Below are 21,812 nucleotides of genomic sequence, written 5' to 3'. Positions count from 1 at the left end.
CTCTATCACTCAGTTGTGGCTCTTTTCGACTGCCTAATCTAACGCTTGATGTGATAAGTGATCAGGTGGAGGGAAAACTGATAGACTCCGCAGTGCTTGCAATCAGCATTGTATCACAAGCCTTCAGCTGCTGAGATAAGAGACACAGGATTGGCTGTTGTCAGCAAGCACAGCTGTGCTTTCCCATGTATTTCACTTGGAGGCCATCCACATGTTCAGAAGAGGAATGTGGTGAAGCTACTGTTTGGAATGCAGAGGGGCTATTCACCCCCCCCCATGGGCAAAACTACTCCTCTCCCTCTCTCTCCTGAAACACATTGCAAATTAAAGAAGATCTAGTTCAAACTTTTGAACTGAGAAACTTGGGTGAATTGGCCATAATATGGAAAATGCGTTTCAGTGTAAGTGTAAAGTGGTCCACACAGCTTTACTCAGAGTAGATTCACTGCAGTGAATGAACATGACCAAGTTAAGTCCATTAATTTCTGCCCAGGACATCCATACACACTGCCCGGGCTTGTGCCCCGGGGAGGTCACTTCAGGGTAGTGGCGTAGCGTGGGGGGGTGCAGGGGGGCCGGCCGCACCGGGCGCAACATCTGGGGGTTAGGGTTAGGGGGCGCAAATCCACGGGTTAGGGGGCACAAATTACTTGCCTTGCCCCGGGTGCTGACAACCCACGCTACGCCACTGCTTCAGGGATGCTAACACAGCAATTTGGCTTCACCCTGGAGGTGCACTCCATTGTCTCTCAAGACAGACTGATGCCAACAACAACAAACTATGAGTAAAGCTTAACTAAAAATGCATGCATTTTTAGTCATAAGTGGGTTTTTTAAAATGTACTAATAAATTAGATCAAAAATGTTCATCAAAATACTTTTAATTGATTATTGTCTGATTAGTCAACCAGAACTCCCAACCCTGTCTGAAAAATGATCCAAACCGATCTTACAATACTTTCACAACAGCGTCTTTGAACTCATTCTGTATTTTACTCCCTATAAACTCTTAAGATGCAACCACACGCCTATTTGCACAGACGTAATCACTTACTTCCAGGAAAACTATGCTTAGGATTTCAGCCTTAATTAGGAATTCTAGAGTTAGGAGGCTAATTTTCTTGTACCTTTATGATTAACACAGCTTCCCTTTACTAGAGTAATAAATGTCACACCACGTTCTCATAAAACTAAGCAGGTCAAAATGCATAGTGTAACTAGTAAACACACACTCTTTGTGTTTAATCGTGAGGTGGATTCAGCTTGAGAACGCATGAAGTTAAAATGAATACTACAAACAACTCTTTAAACATCTTCTTGGTAGTTCCACTTCACAAATCTTATGGTAGATTTGAAGGAGGAGATGCTTTTCATTTGTTGAGTCAGGCTTTCCAGTCTCCTTTTCCTTAATGTATGTTGGGTTGTGTTTCCAAAAGCATTCAGCCATGTGATCTTCAATGCTGGTTCATTTATATCAGATGAAGTGTGACTGGAAATAAAGCTCTGTCTTCTTTTTTTAAAAAACGGACAGTCGTCTCTGATCTATATTCCAAAAGGAAAATAGACAGGCGCATTATATTTTAGTCCCTACATTTCATCACGGCCCTTCTTTCTTCTTCTTCTTCCTAAGTGAAGGCTAACATAAGGACAATTGCTAAAGAAGCAATCATAATATCCCTATACTAGTGAAATCCAGACCTACGGCTACTCAGGCCAGATATACATGACAGTTCCATTGTTCTCTATTAGCAGGATATTGTCCTAGCATAAAAACGCATGCAAACTTTGAAAGCTCTGAATATTTAAGGCAGGACACTAGTGGCTCATCCCAGTGGGAACTACCGAAGAGGGGAACCTGATTAAATTTAATGTCATTGTCACTTTTTTTCCATTGCTAAGAATTATATACGTAGCCATAGCTACCGCACTGTTCAGACACCATGACCACAATATTCTCCCTCAGAGGTTGGCGTCAAGGGCCGAATTGTTCAGTCAAAGAATGTAAATTCACTATGGGATGTGATTCTTATCAATTAAAAAGATTTGTCAGTATCTGATATATGTTTGTTTTGGGTGTGCATGTGTGTGCGTGCAGAAATCACTGTGCTTAAACCAGGAAAGCTATTTGTTTTCTTTAGCTGAGCAGCTCATTGGAAGTGCCTTTTGCAAAATGTCCAAGTTGCTCTGTGTAATTAGAAATAATAATAAATCCTTCAAGTCATGCACTTCAACACAACCACCTCATGGGAAGTTTGCTCTTATTTTGGCTGTTAGTCCTGCCTACTGTGAAGCAACACAAAACACACATAATTTTTTTTAAAAAAAAATTACAGCTCTACAACAACTTATAAAAGATCAAACTAAAATGAAAGTAATAGATTCGGAGGAAACTACACATAAAATATGGAGCAGTAAATAGCTTCTCCATTCCTTCAGTACATGAAAATGTACATAAGCCTAGCCTAAACAGAAAAGCAAATGTCCATTCTAAAACATTACTTGGCAAGGAAACATCTACAAAAGAAATTCAATTTCACATATTAGAAATCTTACAAACAGGATATATTGTTGACACATTGCTTTACTCCATGAAAAGTTGCTACAGAACAGAGGGATATCCTGGTCCTACGAAGTACACAACAATGGCCATAAAATATCAGCTACATCAGACTTGCTCTGTACTGGAATAGAACAACTATTCTTTAGCTGCATGGATTAATTAGACTAATTTCCATCCGAAACAAGTTGAGCAAGCATGCCTCATTTACCACTCACTGAGATGCATGAATAAAGAAATGTCTCTATCTTCCGAAGATGGCACCATTGTAAAAAGGAAAACAAATAACCCGGTTGAGACTAAAAGATCTTTGCTTTTGTCTCCAATAGCTATGATGGGTAACGTTTAATGCTGACTCACACTTTCCATGGAGAGTAAACTCTATTGCAGCAACTCTAGGTTTGTTCACACATACAGAAATACAGGGAATCTCTACATATGTACAAGTGTTTGTGTGAAAGAGTGTACAGGGTGTTGATTTGTACAGCTCAGCTATTATGCACACAGACTGTACACTCATTGAATGATACATGTGAATAACTATATGAGTGAACAGCTCAACTGTTTGCATACACAGGGACACAGATTGTACACTTGTTGAATGTAATGTGTGAACATTCCTCATGTTGTCACCCATTACATATCCCCTAGCAAAACCCCTTACAAACAAAAGAGAGACTCTGCGTTTGCAAACACGGAGTGGACAAGTTTCAAGGATATGCAGCCAATTTCAGTCGTACCTTGGTTCTCGAACACCTTGGTACACATACATTTTGGCTCCCAAATGCCAAAAACCTGGAAGTAAGTGTTCTGGTTTTCGAACGTTCTTTGGAAGCTAAACATCCGACATAGCTTCTGCGGCTTCCGATTGAGTGCAGGAAGCTCTTGCAGCCAATCGGAAACTGCGTCTTGGTTTTCGACCGGTTCCGGGAGTCATACGGACTCCCGGAACAGATTAAGTTTGACAACCAAGGTATGACTGTATAGTTCCTCAACAATGTCCATCTGCAGCCTATTCCAGAGAGGTGCAATTCCAAGATTGGTATAACAATCAATCCCTCTTCCTAGGCAAGACTTTACTATTTTGGGTAACATTCCTTTCCCTTACTTGCTATGGACAACAGTTTGAAAGCGGGGAACATGAGGGAGGAGTCCCTGCGTAAGAAATCTACCAAACCTCAGAAAAACATGTCCAGGGACTATCATGCTAGGTAATTTTATCTTTGCTATAAATTAACTGGAGAAATCAAAGTGTATTTCTCTCCCACCACCCTTCCTTCCTGGCAATATCCCCCATGAAGAAATGAGAGAGGGGGCTTTTTATTGTTTGTTAGACAAAATAACATTTGGAAATGGAGCAGGCCACCCTAATACAGTGGTACCTCTAGTTATGAACTTAATTTGTTCCGGAGGTCTGTTCTTAACCTGAAACTGTTCTTAACTAGAGGCGTGTTTTTGCTAATGGGGCCTCCGGCACACAATTTCCTTTCCCATCCTGGGGCAAAGTTCTCAACTCGAGGTAACTCTTCCAGGTTAGCGGAGTTTGTAACCTGAAGCATTTGTAACCCGAGGCATTTGTAACTCGAGGTACCACTGGGGTGTAACTCTACCCTCTTAAACCTTGTTTTCACAGCCAAGACATGGAGACTAATGACCTGCATGAAGAACAACTCATGCTTGAATTAAAACATTCAAAATCCCCCTCGCTCCTAATCACCATGATTGGAGTGAACTCAGAAAATAATTAAAAGCTAGGCCTGTCTGTCCGAAAGAAAAATCCCCCTCCCCCTCCCTCTCAAGGTCAGAGTGTTTCCCAACTCAGCATGCTTTCACTTCTCAGAAAATAAAAGGTGGGTGGGAGAGAATAAAGCCATCCCTGCCCCACGTTGAGGTGCCTTGTTAATGGTGGGATCTGACTCAGGAAAGTGAGCACATATTCCAAATCACCTGAGATTGAAGGGTAGGTAATAGATAAACAAACAAACAAAAATTCCCTCATTATATGGCGTATGCATAAAAGCTATGTACCCTCTCAGTTGTTTGTTTTTCGCCTAGCATTTAGGTCTTATTTGAATTTCATTGTTGTATTCTTCATACGAATTGACATTGATTTCTAATCTCTGCCCTGTGATTATACCACTTAGGGGTTTCTTTTTATATATTAAGCAGTAAATGAATACGTTCTATTAAAAAAAGAAGAAGAATGTTTCTTGCCAATGCGGCTGCCAACCTCATTCCCACTTGATGAGTGTGGTGGCACTCTATAATCAGAGGCTGCCATGCCCAGGGAGATCTTTGAACAGTGAGTTGGCAAGCGTTTCAAGGAAGGGGTTAAGAAGCACCCAGCATGGGCTTTTTCAAGAACAAATCATGCCAAACCAAAAGATGATGGAACAGGTGCTAAGCAGAGAGAGAGAGAAAGAGAGATGTGCCAGGGCTTATACTTGCCTAGAAGCCAAATCTACTGACATAAAAACCTTCCCCTTGAATTCTAGGCTTGTAAAGACTGCTTCTGGTTCCTCAGCCTGGAGGAAAAGATAATCAGAATGGCGTTTTGTATTGTTTTGTTTTAACTTTTTCTGTTATTACTTCATATCTTCCAAAGCTACATGGTGGCATTCAAAGCAGATTGAGGTCTTAAGTCCTGGCTCAAAGCAAGCTTTAGGAAGGACAGGGCTATAAGCTCTCTTCTGGCATTCACTGGCAGACCTGTGGCAGGGTCTTGTGGGAATGCACAAGGCTAGCTTTGTCCCCTTGAGGACACCGGGCACACTAGCAACCTCCCAAGATCAGCCAGAAGTCAGCCAGTCTGTGTTTAATGAGGATTTAATTTCAGGTAAATCTATGTGCATAGATACTGCCTGAGGTAAATATAGGGTCCTACACTTGGGGGAGGCTATGCTCTTCTTTCATGGTCAGAGGCAGTATGTTGGAAACCACAGGGGGGGAGGGCTCTTGTGGGTTTCCCACAGGCCTCTAGTTGGCCAGTGGATGAGATGGGCTATTGGCCTGTTCCAGAAGGCTCTTCTTGTATATTTATGGGGTTCCTAATCTGCCATTAGGTTGGTCCCTGCTCCTGCCAACCTAGCAGTTCGAAAGCACGTCAAAGTGCAAGTAGATAAATAGGTAACGCTCCAGCGGGAAGGTAAATGGCATTTCTGTGCGCTGCTCTGGTTCACCAGAAGCGGCTTAGTCATGCTGGCCACATGACCCGGAAGCTGTATGCCGGCTCCCTCGGCCAATAAAGCGAGATGAGCGCCGCAACCCCAGAGTCGGTCACAACTGGACCTAATGGTCAGGGGTCCCTTTACCTTTACTAATCTGGCATTTGTGACCAATATGGCACCCTTGTTGCCAGCCAAGGCCATGTGACCCTCCTATTTATTTTCTTTTTTAAAAAAACAACCAAGGATTTTGTTGGATTCCTTTTTTGAGGGGTGGGGAGGAGTATCCTACTTTCTATCTGTGGTTTTATTTGGGCGGTGGGGTTGTAGGTATTTCCTAGATGTTGTTGGAGGAGGGGGAGGTTCTGAGCACTGCTAGTTTTTCTCCTGTGAAACAGGTATTTCGTGCTGCTCACAATAGTTCTGGCTCATAGGGATCGGTGACTCCTACCCTGCAGACACACACAGGACAGAAGGCAAGGAGGAAAGAACATTTGGAAAGCTGGTGGCTAACAGAATAGCCCCTTTTAAACAGTGTTTTCATTGTTTTTAATCTTATAAACTGTCTTTGCGTTATTACCGATGCCAAAAGTGGCACATAACAGTTTAAAAACCAAAATGACCTAATTCTAAACAAAACAGTCTGACAATAAATAAATGTGAAATCGAAACAAAACCTTCAATAACTAAACCTGTGAATTCCTCTGCTTCTCTTAAATGGGTACTTTTGAGTCTACTAGGTATTCAAATATGCCATTAAGCTGATTACCCACCCTTTTAAATTCTCCCTCTCTCTGCCCCTGTCTATCAGTGCAATCCTATACATATCTACTCAGAGGTCAGTCCCATAGAGTTGGACGGTGCTTACTCTTGGGTAAGGGGGTATAGGATTGTAGTATCTCTTCCCTTGTCTCAGCTTACATCCTTCTCGCTCACTCCATTCGGCACAAGCTCATCTATAGTTACTTTCCTGAATTTCCTTCTCCCACTCCTGCCTCTGCACCTTCTTTTCAGTATGCAGCACCACACTTTACCCATCCCTCTGCTGCCACAGGAACATGGAAAAGTGCTTTGTACAAAGTCAAGTCATTGGTCCACTTAGCTGGGCGTTGTCCACACTCACAGGCAGGGATTCAGACCCAGGACATTCCAGAGATGGAACCTGGAATCATTTACAGCCCTGACACTCAGCTATAGACTTATCACCTGAATCTCCCTTGCTGCTTCCCTATCACATCCCTTATTTATCTATCCTAACACAGAATATTCATCCTCTAGTAGTAAGCTGTTTTGTTAAAACCAGCTGTGAGTAGAAGACAAAGTATCGCCCACATGTTGACCACTGCTAAGGCATTGCTTTTCCATCACCAGCGATCCCGTTAAGAATATTTGATTCTGGGTTTAATGGACTTGTGGGAGGGTGACTTTAGAGTCTAGGCAGTCTTACTTGAGTGTAAGTCCAATTTAACCAAGTGGGTCTTGCTGAATCCATATCCATAAGATCAGGCTGTAAAAATGGCTCAAGTTTTAGCGATTTATGAATTTGGACTCAATCCTATGCACCACAGAGAAGGGGAGTTTGTGTGTGTGCATTTATTTAATCCCACATGTGTACTGTGGGATTGTGTGCTGTATGTGTGTCTGTTGGGCTTTGGGCAGGATTCCAACATTCCAGGAAGATGGACCACATGATCCTTGCGGTCCCTTCCAATGCTACAATTCTATGCATGTATGTGTGTTGCACGTATGTGTGTTGTGTGTGTCTGCACACAAGAGTGGGTGGCATGCTCACTTTAGCCACACCCACTTTTGCATGGGGCCTCTGGAGGGTTGGCCAAGAGGCAATGTGGTCCTCGACCCCAATCCAGCAACTGTTACTGATGAAAGAAAGCTAAGCTTAGGACAGAAGAGTCTCCTGGCAAATGTACTGTCTATTCTCAGTCTGAAACTCTCGTGGCCTCATTTAGAGGGAAACAGCAATCCTTTGCATATTCGCCAATGTTAAACAAGTGCAAGTCAAAGAAAGCCCTTACTGACCTTCTCTGAACCTAGTGATCAATCAGAAAAGCCTTCTTTTTTACATCGTATGTGTAATATGGATTTTCTGAAGTTATCTGTGCCTGCCTAATTCATAAAAATTAATTCCTTTCTGCCATTATGGTGGCAGAATGCAGTTATAAACAAGGCTGTGAATATGCCATGATTCTGCAAGAAAAGCACAGAATAGGAAAGTGGATACAGAATCTCTGTCTCCTGGGCATGTCTGCTTTCTTCTCTCTCTTTTCCTTCCTTTCCATGGGAACTGTGACAAAATGTTGCAATACGCAGGGCGCCTGCTCAGTGTTCCAGCCAGCCAGCCATGCTCCCATCAGCATGCTCCATTCCATCTCTCCTCCTCAACAGATAGTCAGCATTCCATAGTAATCTTTAGGGTATTTTTCCTTATGAATTTTTTGGGGTTTTTTTGCCTTTTGCAAAACTTGGGGTTCCCCTAAGCATGCAGATACCTCTCTCTTTGGCACTCATGACCTGAATTCACCACTGGAAGGAATAATGCCTGAAAGTGTGAACAATGCCACTAAAATACTAGCAGTCAGCATGGATGATACTTTTAGTGGTTGTGGACAGGGCTTCAGAGTCCTTGCTGCTCCTGTGTCTTAGCTATTTCAAAATGCTAAATATTTTTACACATCTTCTCAATTTGCATATCTTAGGAACTATCCAGTTTCACAGAAACAGGATTCTTGGGAGCAGAATATTTTTTTTTAATGGGGGGGGGATGCATGCAAGTACATGTATTACATCTGAGACACTCAACAGAAGCAAAACACAAGAACTCAGTTTCTTTTCGTCTTTGCAAAACTTGAAACAATGCGAGAGAAACTGATTGGTTCGACTTACATGTGGCAGAAGCAGTGCATCTTGCAACCAATGATCAAACCATCTTCTCAATCAACCATCCAATAAATATACGAAACATCCAAATTAAGTCCTAAAATCCCTGTGCTTAAAAGAAAAAACCCTGAGTATCAATCCATAAATTAAGAATCTAATATAGTCAAAGGTATATTTTAATTGCAACACATATTCTGTTTTGTTTTGAATAAAAAATCAAAAGTTTATCATTTTTATAAGCGCTTCATTTCCGGGTGTAGAATTCTACCAGGTTAAAAGATATGAAAGAAAGCATGGAGTATGGACACAGCCCTGTCTACAAAGGCCAGCTCCAAAACCCTAGTAACCTCAATGGAAAAGGTTGGTTTCTTTCTGCCAAATAGCTGTGTGATGTTCCCTGAAGCCCATAGCACTGCTGTTCTGTGCAAAGGAAGCCTGGCATCTAGTGGACATTTAGCTGCTGTGTCACAAACCCAACACACTTGAACAAGGTACTTAGAAAGTTGCCTGGAGCAAAAGGAGACCTGTGGCCAGGCTGGTGTTGTTGTTGTTGTTTTGGGGGGAATCACTGTAGAAGGACCTCAACATAAGGACTAATAGCCTATTTGATTTAACTGTATTTCTTCCTAGAGAGCAATTGATAGAATACAATTCTTCTTTCTTTCTTTCTTTCTTTCTTTCTTTCTTTCTCTTTCTTTCTTTCTTTCTTTCTTTCATAAAATTTATACACAGCTTGACTGTAACCCCCCTCAAAAAAAACTCAAAGTGGTTTACAAAAAGAGTATAACAATAAAATTATCAGTAAACAGCTAAAAACAACTATTTAAAACATGCCAAATTAACTTTAGCGATAAACCAAAACCACACTAAAACACACATCAACATTCTATACAGGGTATAGGCACAAGTAAAAGGTTTAAGCTGCATTTCCATGCACACTTTCCAGGAATAAAGTCCCACTGAAACTCAGTGGGACTCACTCCTGTCTGGGCATGTATAGAATTGTGCTGTTAGGGCTCGCTCTCACTTCCACATGCCTAGAAAGCATGGGTATGAGTGGTTCTCCTTTTGCCCCATTCCTCTTCCACGAAAAACCCACTCTCAAATACCAATCTGCAGAAAACCTGAATTGCTGTTTGCTCTGATTGAGCGCTACAGAGCAATTTTCCCCTGTGGAAAATCAGCAGGAGAAGAAGTAGTGTGGATAAACTTTGCAAGACTTAAAATACTTGTTTTGTAAAATCAAAGCTGAAAATTCAAGAAGAGGGTCTAGTACATGGATGGGGAGTTGGCGGCCTTTCAGATTTTGTTTATCTCCAGCTCCCAACAGCATGACCAATGACATAGGAGTTGTAGTCCAAAAACATTGGGAAGGCCACAAGTTCCTGGCTTAAAAGGAACCCTGCTGCAATATTATTAACCTTCAGGATGAATTTGGAAAATCCCCCTTTACCCTGGCATTTGTTGGCTGAAAAATACTCTTCCTAGCAACCACAAGATCATTGGACGGATGAAGTTTGTAATTGTAACCGCTTTTCAAAAGTTTTAAATTGTAATTGTTTTTAGGGTGTTTTAACTGTTCTGGAAACTGTCAACTGTTAACTGTTCTTTGCTTTTAAATTGCATATTTCTTTGCCATCCTGGGCTCCTTCAGAGGAAGAGCAGGGTGTAAATTCAACAAACAAGGAAACAACATAACACGGTTAATAAGCTTGTTCCAAAAACCTGCATTAAGGCTGAATTAGTAGTCAAGGTTCAACAGAAAACACTCAGTTGTCCATTTTTATGCTTGTGGTTTAAAGTGCTTCACCTCAGTGATATATATGATGGGGCCACGGGCAAGACTTTTCTTCCATGGTTATCCTCCTGTTCATTTCTTCATACATTTCATTTCCAGCACACCACATCCACTGGCATGACCAAACAACAGGTGTTAAAGGATTGCACACCTCTCACTAACTCTTTGTTTTTTGTCCTATCACTAATATGTGTCCAACCAACCGTTCTGCACTTATCCAAGTGATTACAAGACCACACATGGAATAATATATTTCTGTTGTGGTCATATATGTGCACTCTGAGAATTAAGATACATGATCGGCATGGTCACATGATGCACCTGCTCCTAATGGATACCAGTTCCAAGTGCAGGTGTGAAGGCTTCTACACATAGGTGGGTGGGTGGGTAGACTTTCCTGCAAATGCAAAGCTAGAATAGGTTAGGATAGCTATCTGCCATTTTTAAATATTTCATAAAGCAGTCACATAAAATACCAGTGGGGTACAGAAAAATAACGTCATAGCACCAGAAGGCGATCAGAGGAGAAAATTTAAATATTTCAGTTAGAAAAGGGTTAGGTATTTTTTTAAAGAGTCTTAAACTTGCATCTGAACAATTCGACTGGTTTGTGTGTACATACAGAGACACACAGAGATTTTTTTTATTTTATTTTTTGCAAATTAAAGGTGGCATTGCTAAATGGGAATAATAATGTATGATTCTAGGATATGAATTTGAATCACAAACTTTTCTCCCCCTAGTGGACATTAAAGAGTACGTTTTTTAAAAATGTGGCTTTTCCTAAACATACACTCTACAGATGTGCATTTTGTAGCTAAACACACACAGACATGCCAACCCTGTAACTAAGGGTGGGGAACCTATAGCCCTCCAGATGCTGTTGGTCCCCAACTTCTAACTGGCCCAACCAGCATTGCCAATGGTTGGGGATGATGGGAACTGTAGCCAGGGCGTGTCCAAAAACTTGCTGCCTGGGGCAAAGGACAAGATATTTCCCTCCCCACATTCCACATACAGAAACTGACTGGACTGGAAACTAAAAGTTACAACACCAATAAAATGATGGTCTCCTCCACTGCACCCAAACCAGCAGGCTAATTTAAAGTGGGCAGAACAGGTAATGGAGCATGCACAGCTCTGTTCTCCAACAAATGGGATGGTAAGGGGGTTTAGGAGGAACACCCAAGGTGGTGCTGCTACCCCCTCCCCGCAAAAGAAATCTGGTGCCTTAGGCAGTTGCCTCATATTACTTCATGGTAGGGCTGGCCCTGGCTGCTGAAGGTTCCCCATGCCTTGTTTTCAAAATCCAAGTTGAGGTGATACGGATTAAAAAGAAGGGCTATGCAAATAAGGGACAGGCTTTAGTCTCAATGAATGAAGTCAATGAAATTAATAATCTCTCCTCGACAGTTTTAACTGCACCACTCTCTCCCACCACCATTCCTGCAATAGAAGTGAACAGCTGTCAGCTACTCTAAGTGAGGGAAGTAAATAGTTGTACTTCGGGATCCTGTTACAGTGATGCAAAGCATGGGGACAGAAGGCACAATATTCCAGAAAGTCTCTGCGATAAAAAAAAGCCTTCAATCAATACACATATTGATGGGCACCTTCCATACTACCTGTTCCATACTATCGGGATTTTTGCAGGGATACTAGACAATGTTGGCTCTGAATAATGGTGCCTTAGTCAGAGCAAACCCATTGAAATTAATGTACCTGTTAGTTGTGACTTATTAATGCCAATGGGTTTGCTGCAAATGTGACTAATGTTAGGTACAGCTTATTCTGATTTGTTGTGGGGTGGATAGATGAAGTTACATCAGAGCAACTGTTACCAGCACTTTCCAGTGCATTTCCCTGCCACATTCTTTACTCCCTCCCCTCCCAAAATCCAATGTTTCTGGGAAAGTGAATTTGTTCCCAAGACCTCCCAGTCAATTGTAATTGTAGAACCTGGATTTGCAAGTGCGTGATTGAATCCCCACCTGAAATTAGTGACAGCCTAGAAGTGCCCCTGTTTAGCAATACTATTGATAATATGCACACTCTTGACTGCTGTGAATTGTAAAAGATCACAGCATTTATTGTATTTATATCCCACCTTCAGAACATCACAGAACTCAAGGAAACATGCATAGAGCTCCGAGGTGGTCTTCCCTCAAGACACTGAACAGATCAAGATTTGCTCGATTGCAGCAAGCATGTTGCACCATGTACCTACCCGAGTATCTTTGAATAGCTGCTTTTTAGAACCTTAAGCAGAAGATCCTAGTGGATCATGAACATAAGAAGTGCCTGCTGGATCAGACCAATGGCCCATCTAGTCCAGCATCCTGTTCTCACAGTAGCCAACCAAATGCCAATGGGACACCCACAAGCAGGATTCGAGCACAAGAGCACTCTCAGCTCCTGTGGTTTTCAGCAACTGGTGTTCAGATACATTACTTGCTCCAATTGTAGAGGCAGAGCATAGCCATCACATCTAATAGCCATAGATAGCCTTCTGCTGCATGAATTTGTCTAATTCTCGTGGCCCATGCTTCTCAGTATAATTAGCTGATTAGTTGAAACTCCAGCAGATGTTTTGCCTACTAAAAGTGTGCTGTTAAAGAAGAGACCTGGAGATATTATTGTAAGTATTATTATAAGTCCTCTGGCACTTACCTCCCTGACTTAAGGTGCATTATAAGAAGATAAGCATTTCATCAATCACTTTGGACTAGTTCGGGCTAGTAAACATTCACCTAATAGAACATTAAGAAATAAAAGGGATGTTATTACCACTAGGTGTGGTTCTCTGGGTGGATGAAAAGAGTGTGGCACTGATCTTTGTTGGTAATGCAAACCATGAATGCAACTACTCTGACATTATGGGAAACAGTAAACTCTTACTAATTTTACTGGACTGAGTCCAATATTTAAATATTTATTATTTTTGCTAGAAATCAGTTTAATCAGTTTCCTTATGTCAAATTCCTGTTCTTGGAAGGTTGAGCATGATAATGCCTAAACTTGTATCAGGGAACTGGTCCTGGCAAGGGCCGGTACATTTCTGTCCGCACAGCATCCCTGGGGAGACTATGAAGAGGACTGCACAGTTGGCTTGGATCTTCACATGGCCATTTGAAACCCACAGATTTCAACTCTCTCGGAAGCACCCTGCAGAGATCAGATATGACAGCCTTTGCCAATCTAGGGCTCTCCAGATGTTTCGGGCTACAACTCCTATCTGCTCCAGCCATCATGCAGGACACCAAGTTGGTAAAAAAAAAAATCAATGAAAAGTTTCTGCAGTTATGAAAGGAAGTGAAATACGTTAGCTGATGTTTCCAGCAATTTTCAAAGGATAAAAACATAAAAGGAGCCCTAGTGACTTAGACCAAAAGTCTGCCTAGTCCAGCTGTGGCAAGGAATTGATAATAAAACTGTGATTATACAAATCTATGGTGCGACTGCATTTGGAGTACTGTGTACAGTTCTCCAGTCGCCTCACCTCAACTCCCCTATGAGGGAAGGTTACAAAATTTGGGCCTTTTTTTAGTTTAGAGAAAAGGTAACAGGTGACATGACAGAGGTTTATAAAATTATGCTTTGCATGGAGCAAATAGATGGAGAAATATTTTTTCTCCCTCTCTTGTAACACTAAATGTTGTGGACATCAATGAAGCTGAATATTGGATCCTTCAGGACAGATAAAAGAGAGTACTTCTTCATGCAGTGCATAGTAAAACTATGGAATTCTCCAAAAAATAGTGACGGCCACCAACTTGGATGGCTTTAAAAGATCAGGCAAATTCAGTGGCTATGTTCTACCTCCACTGTCAGTGGTGGTATGCGTCTGAATACCAGTTGTTGGGAATCACAGGTAGGCAGAGTGCTGTTGTGCTCATGTCCTGTTTGCAGGCTTCCCACAGGCTTCTTCTGGTTGGTCACTGTGAGAACAGGATGCTGGACTATATAGACCAGGGCAGTCCCACTTTTCATACCAAGTAAGCCACAAGAGTACTTTGAGACAGAACCCATAGGCCGCACACTGCCTTGTTGTGGAGGCGGCAGGGCACAAGGCCAAAATTTGACGCCTTGCCAGCCAAAGCTGGCTGTGAGGCACTGGGCAGAAGGAGTGCCAACTAGATTTTGGAAAGGCAGAAGGAGAGCTCAAGGGCCCTGGCAGAGCTCTCACACCTCTTTTCTAAAGCCCAGCACCTCGCTTACCTGATTTTGGGAAGGTAGCATGACGGCTGAATGTGGGGGGGAATCACATTTCGCCAAAGGGCATCAACAAAGGCTTCAAGGGCCACATGCAGTCCTTGGGCCACATGTTGGACCACCCTGACATAGGCCACTGGCCTGATTCAGCAGGCTCTCCTTATGAGCACTGGGAAGTGTGGCATAATATGTGAAGCATTGCTGCATAACCTCCGTGCATATAAAACCAGGATGAATGATCAATAAGCAGGTAATCTGGAAGTGACCACAATGTCTCTCTCACACACAGAGCGCTGGGCAGGGGGCGTTTCTTCAAAGAGTGCTTTACAAGAATGGTTTATCAGCAAGCTATACTGGCATTTGTTGGGAAAGGCTGGTGGTGGAATTAAATGGTTTCCCATCACCCCACAGAAGACTGTAGGGAAGGCCCAATTATCATTTGTATGGCCTGTCTGCTGATTTTAATCCTAGAAGCATGAAGAGAGTTAGTTGTCAGCTTGGAAATTTTCAAGAGGAAAGTAAAAAGAGCACTCTTGAAACAAAAGAGAGGAGACAGTATGGGACAGTTTCAACCTGAGGCCCTCTTCTTTCTGTACTCACCAATCGCTCACTTCAAAACACTTATGATTAAGGTATGGTGTGGTTGCCACAGCAACCTCATGTACGACACATGGAGTTGCTCACCACTTTGCCAACTACAGATGTGTGAGCTAGTTTAAACCTCTTTGTGTGTGTGTTTTAATTGGCAATCAAGTACAAGCCCATCTGCCGTTGACAGCCTGTCTTGTTGCTCACAATTTATAACACTAGATGTACCTCCCACCAATTCTATACAAGATTTGGAAGCAGGCCCTGACACGTACCTTTCAGATTCCACAGAAGACCCTGTGTTGCAGTTCAGTCTCCTGCAATAACTGGATTCAGAGCAATTTTAAAAATTCAAACAAAGAAGTTACTTTTTTTTTACAGTGCCAACTGGCTATTTGCAGAGAGGAAAACGAGTAACTAAACCATAATTGAAAGAGTATAATCACTGCCATCATCCGAGATTATTTTTCCCTCCATTTCAGGGATTCCTAATCTGTGATCCATGGACCTCTAGGGACTCCATGGATAGACTTCAGGGGTTTTGTGAACGTGGAACAAAAAAGAAAATATTTTTTTCCAGCTCAATAAAATAAATTGTATGCAACAACAACCAAAAAATGTGTATGTGCTTACATGAGGAGCACTGTCATACCAAATCATGGTACATATTGTTGCACACCACCCTAATCTTTGAGTGGTGCAAGATTCCAAGGGCTTGTTTCCCTTTGTTTTTTTTTATAATAATTTTTATTAAGGTTTTCCAAATTAAAACAAATTAAATCCAATTTATAAACTTTTTGCCAATAACCAGGACTTCCCCTCCCTACCCCCCTTGTGTTCCAAATCTTCCAAATAAGCAATTAAATTCAACAAGTTCTTATCCCCAAATTACACTCATCATCAATAACCCAATTTATCCAAATTCCCATCCCCTAAGATCGATCTATTCCCTTCCACGAGTTCCCCCCTTTCAAACATAGTACAGATGGAAATAAAATAAATATGAGTAATGATTTTACAACCTTTGGATTCCAACTTTCCCTCCCCTCTTTCCCCTTTGCGTTTCACCTATCCCTCTACTTCTAGTATCTTCCTGGAGTTCCCACATTACACTATGCCCACGTCCCTCTGGTTCTTTGCCAGTCTTTAATTACGAGTGTCCAATCATAGAAGGAGTCTATCAAAAAAGGGGCCCATTTCTTCTATCCAGGTTTTTATATCCAGGAGTAAAAACTCCAATTTTGTTTCCATAAGCTTGTCAAGCCTGGATATCCCAAATGTTCCCTCTCCCAGTTCTGTCCAGTTCTTGTTGTTTCCTTGTTCTTGTCAATCATTCTCCTCCTTTTTGTTTCTCTGTTCTCCCACAGAAATGTTCTTTTTCCAAAAGTTCTAGTGTCTCTGCAGAGTCTTGTTATTCAGGAGCAAAGCATTGCATCATGTTCCTTTCATTTTTCAACAAATAGTTCCATTGTTTCCTGTAGCGTGTAAACCTCTGTAGACAAAATAATGTTCCATTCCTGCAGTTTCCCAGGAGATTAAAAGTTCCATTCAACTGTTCAAGTTTCCTCAAAAACACATGCAATATCCCTCAGCTCCTCTAGATGGATTACAGTAACAAAGTTCCCTTCCAGAATCACATCCACCAATCCAAGTAACTTGTTAGTCCATATTTAAAGCAGTTTATGTTCAATTTATAACAAATGTAACCGGCAAAGTCCTCGTAACAAAGTCTCTATTTTAATCTTCCTTTTTGACAGCTCTTTGACAGCTGTCAAAACCTCCATTGCTCTTCTCCAGGCAGTTTCACGAATCGCTCCAGGGATTCCGAGGGGGGGTTGCTTTTTTTAAAAACAATTCCACTTTTCTCCTCCAGCTCAATCTTATAATTTTCCCTCGCGAAGTTGCTAATTCGGCAAAATAAGGTTACACTCGATCTTAGTTGTCCAGTCCTTTGTTTTGGCTCTTCTACAATTTAGGGGTGGGCTGACTTCCTTTTTTCCGCCTCCCCCGTTCGCTCCAAATTTTAAAAATTTATCCCTTTTTTTTTTAGTCCATATTCCAATTACTCACGGGTTCTTCTTTAGATCCAAATTTTCAATAGAAGAAGTCAGCGCTCTCCGCCGGATGGCATGCGGCTGCGCTCGGCAGGGATAGCAGAGAACTCAAAGCACCACGCTTCTCCCCGGCACCCGATCCGTAGCCTTTAAAAAGGCTCCTTCACGAGTCGGGAAGGCGCTAACGGTGCCAGCCGAGTCTCCATGTCCACGGCCTCCTCTGGCCGTGGTTTTTAAGGGTCCCCGCATCGCTGGTGCGGTAGGACCCAGCCCCTGCCAAGCAGGCTCCCTCCGGAGCTCGGAGGGAGTCCGCCATTCGGTGATGGCGCCGACCCGGAAGGGCTTGTTTCCCTTTGGACAATGAGGCACAGCAGAGACTGTGGTGTCTTTATGGTATATGATTTATTTACACACATATACAACCTGAGTCTAGGTGGAGAGAGTTTATTCACATTCCAAGAAGGTTTCTTGCTTCTCCCATAGTGGCAGTAGGTTTGGCTCTCGGGACAGAGAAATCAGCCATTCTGTCTCTTTGTCACAGCTAGTCCACATGATGCTCTTTCTTCCTTGTCACCACTAACTGACTGAAAAAGTATTTCTCTCCAGCCTACATCACCCCAAAAACCTAAAATCCTAAACCCTATTTGTCTCTGCCCACTAACACACAGTTGGAGGAGAGGCTCCACCCCCCCTTGCTGTCTGGCACTGAATGTCCTGATGGCTCATTTTGATTACTTTTCTGTGGTGGCCGGCACTATCGTTACTAGATTTTTGATGCCGGACCAAGTCCATCTGGCTTGGATTTACAATAGTATTTAAAATTTCTGCTTTAAATGCTTTTATTTTATTTTAAATCTTTCTTATATTCTTCTTCACTGAAGTAGTTTGTATGAGTCTGTAAACTGTAAGCCCTGAGAGCTTTTTTTTAAAGCAGAAAGTTATTGGCCATTGCAATCATTAACCAGAAACTAAGAGCAGCACTTGAATCTGGAACAGGTGGATACACTTCCTACCCTTGCCACAGACTTATCTCGATAGTTGCTACTACCTGACCTAAGACCCTTGTATGAAAAACAGGAGTAATGGTGAGCTGTTGCTGTTAGGGAGCATCTGATAAAGATTTACATATTAAAAACCATTGCTGCAGTTGTGCACAATTCAGCATTTAACTCCTGTTAATTTCAACAATGCTCATTTTATATAGGATGAGTTCATTTGGACCCTAAAGAAGTGAAAAGTAAGTTACTTCACTGGTTTGGGTGATTTGTTAATGGGACTGAAAAATATATTTCCAAGAGAATATTTCCAAAAAGTTCTGCTGATCTACATGCATTTCCTCCTCAAACAGTTTGTTAAAATGTTCCTTCTTTATATTTTTAGGACATCATCTCCAAAAGACAAGTCTTCAATTCTAACCTGTTGTATTTCAATTTTACACTAGCATCAACAAAAACATCCAGAAATTGTTTATTTCCCACAAAACAAACCTTTGACTGGTGCACCTGATCCTTCAGTTGGTACTCTGTTCACTTTCTTTGCCAGGAAGTCATCTCAGATAGTAATATTTATAATCATAATAACAGTGAGCAATTACAACAGTATAAAAGAATTACCGGTAATCTCTTTACCGCTGGGTTTTTCAAACTTCCACTAAGTGTTGTTTTATTATCTAACAAGTTTTGCCTTGTTCACATTCTATTTATATGTTTTCTCAATATTTAATCTGCACTTTCATTGTGCCTTTACCCTTCTCCACACCAATGCTCTTCCCAGCATCCTACCATCCTTCATTGGAGGCTTTTAAGCAGAGGTTGAATAGCCATCTCCCATCATCCCTGATTAGCAAGACCAGTGGCAAGGGATGATGGGAATTGTAGTCCAAAAACAGCTGGAGGCACAAGGTTGGGAAACACTGGACTAGATGACCCTTGGGGTCCCTTCCAACTCTAAGATTCTATTATCCTATGGTCATACTTCAGAGTTTCCTGCTATACTGGGCAAGACAAAAGGTATATACATGAAGCTGCTAGGCCCAATACATTTCGGCAACTGAGGCTAACCTCAAAATGGTATCCCCTCCCACACCAGGGAAAAGGGGGTGAGTGAAAATCTACATCAGGAACAAGTGGGGAATAAGGATTTACATCGGGAATGAGTGGGGAATAAATATCAACAGCAGGGAGTACATTCCTTGGAGGCCAGTTCTATGGATCCTGCCACCTGACGCAGTTGACTCACCTTACCTCATGGGTGGGCTGGTCCTGCTGTTGGAAGTTGGGTGTGATTACTATTCTTATAGGAATTCTAAGGTCCTATATATATAAAATAAATGTTCATAAACGTACAACGCAAACACATACGTAAGTATATAAACCACGTGTCTGAAATAGTACAGGAGAACAATCCTGAAGCCATTTTGACTCTCCCAAATTGACCTCAAATATTTCTCTGCAAGGAGGAAGGAAATGGGAAAAGCTTTCCAATTGTCTTTAGACAGTAGGGGCTTACACCTCCCTGTAAATACAGTCTGGCAAGTACAGTATGCTGAGCACACTATCAATATGCCTAAGAGATTCAGGAACTAAGGTAAGTATTTACCATCTCAAAAGAATGGGCAGGCTACCCAGAAAAGGCAATCAGATAAGGGATTTTCAGGTATCCTGGCAGATAGGAGAGAAGCAACAAACTCAAATTTCTGCTGGGGACTACCTCCTTCTGTGATGTATGTATGATATTTTGGGGGATGGTCTTGAGCTACAGGGGAGGCAATTTCAAATGTCTATATAAGAGCTTGGACACGATTGTTCTGGTTGTTCCTCTCCTCCCTTCCTGCATGGGGTGAGTGGGGGACCCTGTTGCAACAGTTTAATAAAGATCGTGCTTACTAGCTGCTTTGCTTCTCAATATTCTCTGTTTGGCCTCTGTTATTTTCTCCTACTGATAGAAAACCTACATAAGGACTCTATACGGGCTCTTGGATACCCCATAAGGGATAAAGGAGCAGTTTTTTCTTATAACACTATGCTGATGACACTGGATTCTGTTTCTCCATTACATCTGACTCCGGAAAGGCTATGCAGGCCTTTGACAGGTGCCTGGATGAGGTGGTGGGATGGATGAGGGGAAATAAATTGATCTTGGAGCCTGGCAAGATATACTATGGTTTAGTTGTTCCAATGTCTGATAAATTGGCCAATTTATTGCCCTTGGTGGGGTTGTACTCCCGCTTAACGGTCAGGTACAGAGTTCTGAGGATGCTTCTGGATCTTGCTCTGCTACTGAAGGCCCAAGTAGCCTCAGGGGCTAGAAATGCCTTTTACCTTCTGCAGCTGGTGCAACCAACTACAGCTGGAGAGCTTGACCACAGTAATTCAGTCACTAGTGACTTCAAGGTTGGATTACTGCAGTGCACTCTATGTGGAGCCTCCCTTGCACTTCATCTGGAAGCTGCAGTTAATGCAGAATGCTGTGGCACAGTTGTTAACAGGAGTAAGACCCTGTCAGCATATAATACCTCTGCTCACAGATCTGCACTGGTTGTCTATTTGCTACCAGGCAATGTTTAATGTGTTACAATTAGTATATTAAACCCTTAACAGCTGGGATCAGTTTACTTGCGGGATTGCCTATGCCCACTTCTACCTGTGGAACTGGCTGTGTTACAGCTGCCATATAATACACAACCTGCAAATGTATTTTAGCACGGCAGCACATACACTTTTGAACTGCCTGCCTATAAGCATCAGGCAGGTACCATCTTTCTTTCTTGCATTTATATACTGCCTTTTTCTCCAAAGAGTTTAAAGCAATATATATGGTGTGTGTCCCACCCCCTGCATTTAATCCCGCAACAGCCCTATGAGTTAGGTTTGGCTGAGAGGCAGTGACAGGCCCAAGGTCACCCACTGAGCTTCATGGCAGAGTGGAGATTTGAACCCTGGTCTCCCATGTCCTAGTCCAGCACTAACCACTACGCCACACTAGCTCCGTTTTCAGCACCTGCGTAAAACATTTTTTAGGCAAGCCTACCCCGACACATAGAAGTTGAAGGTGTTTTATTTCTTTTTTTAGCTAGCGTTGATTTTGATAATCCTTTTGATGTTTTTAATACTTGCTTTAAATTATTTTTATCAGGAATTTTAGTGTTTTATATGGCAAACTGTTCATTTTTTATAATCCGATTCATTTTTGTTAAATAACTACACACATATACATATGCACACTATATACATATTACATACATACATAATCTTCTCTCTCAAGAAAGCACCCACAATCTCACATCTCCACGCCATCACATCTATCTATATATAAATAATCAAGCTCACTTTCCCTTCATTTCTGCTGTCTCCATCTTGAAGATTTAAAGGCAGATTTATGTGGATTTAAGGGCTCCTTTAAACTCTTGGCAACCCAGAAGAAACCTTCAAGTCGAGGATCTCGGGCAGCCAACTGCGGTCACGCGGCTGCACCGTGAGGGGCTGCGGAGGCCTCTAAGCTGGCGGAATTCGCCAGCTGAATTTATTGAGTGCTCTTGGGGCAAA

General features: G+C 42.0%; 1 long non-coding RNA gene across 5 annotated transcripts; it reads right to left on the bottom strand.

The window, feature by feature from the left end:
• Nucleotides 1–797: 797 nt before the first annotated feature.
• Nucleotides 798–21,800, bottom strand: LOC310852899. 5 transcript variants are annotated; one of them, XR_014568400.1, is made up of 8 exons: nucleotides 21,506–21,800; nucleotides 15,490–15,528; nucleotides 11,919–11,981; nucleotides 10,736–10,811; nucleotides 10,427–10,526; nucleotides 8,623–8,727; nucleotides 5,006–5,082; nucleotides 798–1,542 (listed from the first exon to the last, which is right to left on the bottom strand). It is a non-coding gene; the product is annotated as an uncharacterized lncRNA (long non-coding RNA). The 5 variants fall into 5 exon arrangements; XR_014568398.1 differs by having other exon boundaries at nucleotides 10,427–10,811; XR_014568399.1 differs by having other exon boundaries at nucleotides 8,623–8,722; nucleotides 10,427–10,811.
• Nucleotides 21,801–21,812: the final 12 nt, after the last annotated feature.

The sequence above is a fragment of the Podarcis gaigeae genome, assembly GCF_964106915.1.
Source record: "Podarcis gaigeae genome assembly, chromosome: 9".
NCBI lineage: Eukaryota > Metazoa > Chordata > Lepidosauria > Squamata > Lacertidae > Podarcis > Podarcis gaigeae.
This window is presented reverse-complemented; position numbering and strand designations above follow the sequence as displayed.